Raw genomic sequence first — 1,925 nt, forward strand, 5'->3', positions numbered from 1 at the left:
ACGAGCCTCGCTTGTAGACTACGAGAGTAGATAACTTGCGGTTTGGCACACTCGGGTAGATCACGAGAGTGGCACCGGGGACTTTAGTGCATTTCCTCCATTCACAAGGGATAAAACTTCTTTTCTACATTTGTTTGACACATGATAGATATTGACCCGATCCATATCCTTACATATGTTGCATCTAATATATCTCTCTTCATTTGTTGTTTTTATTTTTGTTATTTAGTTTTGTTGTTATAACCATGTTATTGTCGAACTAGCTTCACAAGAATCAATCCGAGTTAGTGCTTGACCAACCATTCCCTGTGGATCGATAACCCCGGAATACTCCGGGTATTTGCGTGTACCTAAAAGCTACGACCACCCGTAAAAATTAGCCAAAAATTAGGCTCGCGGTAGAGCAGCCTAATGGTGCAGGTCGGTTCGCTTTGACAGTACAATAGTGAGGCTGCCACATTAGTATATATATACGTGTGTGTGTGTTTTATTTCAAAACAATATAATGGCTGGCATGATTGCATGAAAGTAGATTGTATAGTAGAAGAGCAGAAGGTAACCTACCTGCAGATATGAGGGAATTCCTCAGGTTTAGGTGGATTGGGAGCCATGATACAGTAAAGGCTGTCCCTCCAATTAGCAGTTGGTGTCGCAAACAAATCAAAATTGCTATTGTACGTCACCTTCTTCTTGATATCACGTGAATGGAATGGTTTCTTCGCCTAAAAATCTTGCTCATGAAAACGGCGTATACTTTGAAGCATTTTGTCCATCACATCCTGCGGAATACCATGGTTGATCACCTGGAAAAATCCCCAGCTTTCACAGGCATCCCTAATCATGTTAACAATTTCAACTCGTCTACTGTCCCCTAAGCCTTCAAAGTCTATGACTGGAATAAGGAATTGAGGTGTAGCAGCATCAGCAGCTGAGTTGTTTTCCAGAATGTACTGTTTGTCAAGAAAAATCCGTGGGATCTTTGTGAGGCCAGCATCAAAGAGGCCCTTTACACCGGCTTTTGAATCTTCAAAAGCTTCAACTTCACTTCTCCTATCATATTCAGGCTGCTGCATGCTATCTTCTTGAAGGTTTCCTTTGCTTGTGTCCACCATTTTTTTCTATGGAATGCTACTCTGATCTGTACGTGAAGCTAGACTGATATGCTCTGTAGAAAAGACTTAAACGAGGGTATGGCTGAAACAAAAATTATTTAAACCACTAAATAAAGATCTGAATCTCTAATACATTGAATTTGAAACTAACAGTTGAATGAACCAACCGACATGAATATCTTATATCTTATATAATATATATTTATATATATATAAAGAAGAGTTAATTCCAACCATCATCCTCCGACTATGTTGATTTTTCAAAATTAGTCCCCGCCTTTTAATTTGGACAATTTAGGTTCTTGACTTTCAAATTCTTTCCAATGTTGGTCCTTTCGTCAAATTTTGGTTAAGTTGAGGTCAAATGAAGAGGTAAAATTGTCTATTCACATGTTTAGTGTATTATTACTCGTATTTCTTTTATCTTATACGCTATATATATGAATATAATATCAGTCGAAGTCTCAATCGAAGCCATATAATCTCGGTCGAAGTCTCTTCGACTGAGATTATATTCATATATATAGCGTATAGGACAGGAGAAATACGAGTAATAATACACTATACAAGTGAACGGACAATTTACCCCTTCATTTTACCTCAACTTAACCAAAATTTGACGAAGGGACCAACATTGAAAGGAATTTGAAAGTCAAGAGACTTAAACTGTCAAAATTAAAAGTTGAGAACTAATTTTGGAAAATCAACATAGTCAGAAGACCATTGTTGGAATTAACTCTATAAAGAAATAAGATTACAACAGTTATACTTACTATGACACACTACAAAAAAAAAAAAAAAAAAAAAAAAAAA

The 1,925-nt window shown here is 36.8% G+C and overlaps 1 pseudogene; it reads right to left on the bottom strand.

Moving 5' to 3' along the window:
* Positions 1-1,152, bottom strand: part of LOC116001405 — a 9,900-nt pseudogene extending 8,748 nt beyond the window's left edge.
* Positions 1,153-1,925: the final 773 nt, after the last annotated feature.

The sequence above is a fragment of the Ipomoea triloba genome, chromosome 13 (assembly GCF_003576645.1).
Source record: "Ipomoea triloba cultivar NCNSP0323 chromosome 13, ASM357664v1".
Taxonomy (NCBI): domain Eukaryota; kingdom Viridiplantae; phylum Streptophyta; class Magnoliopsida; order Solanales; family Convolvulaceae; genus Ipomoea; species Ipomoea triloba.